The sequence below is a fragment of the Egretta garzetta genome, unplaced genomic scaffold (genome assembly GCF_000687185.1).
Source record: "Egretta garzetta isolate BGI_Z169 unplaced genomic scaffold, ASM68718v1 scaffold536, whole genome shotgun sequence".
NCBI lineage: Eukaryota > Metazoa > Chordata > Aves > Pelecaniformes > Ardeidae > Egretta > Egretta garzetta.
Genome location: NW_009260068.1, coordinates 1,543,982 through 1,544,394, shown reverse-complemented (window position 1 = coordinate 1,544,394; position 413 = coordinate 1,543,982). Strand labels below are relative to the sequence as shown.

The window sequence follows — 413 nt, the reverse complement described above, 5'->3', positions numbered from 1 at the left end:
CGGCGCTGGTGGAGGCAAGCGAAAGGATGAGGCGGGGGTGTGTGTGTGTCTGTGTTTCCCTTCGTGCCATGCAAACCTGGGGAGAGAAAAACCTAATCTCTGCCTCTTAATAAAAATAATTATCAATAATAAAAAGCAGGAATTATGGAGGATTTAGGGTGTCTCACCCACTCCCTATTCCATTTTTTCAGCTGACTCCCAATTCTCTTGGATGCCTGGCGCCAGCATCCCCATGCCCTTCATCCCCGGCCAGGCAAGGCAAAGCCAAGCTGCTTTTAATTATTCTTTCCTTTCCCTTCCCCAACCCCTTTGGCCGGGATATTGTATTTTTAATATGCTGCAAAGAGCATATTTGGGTGCAAGGAGAGCCGGCCAAGCAATCCAAGCCAAGCGGAGGGGCCTGGGGGGGGTTG

At 50.4% G+C, this 413-nt stretch overlaps 1 protein-coding gene across 1 annotated transcript in view; it reads right to left on the bottom strand.

Annotated features, from left to right (window-relative positions):
* PALD1 (phosphatase domain containing paladin 1) overlaps window positions 1-413 on the bottom strand; it is a 38,888-nt gene that overhangs the window by 24,602 nt on the left and 13,873 nt on the right. The gene's annotated exons all lie outside the window — the stretch shown is intronic.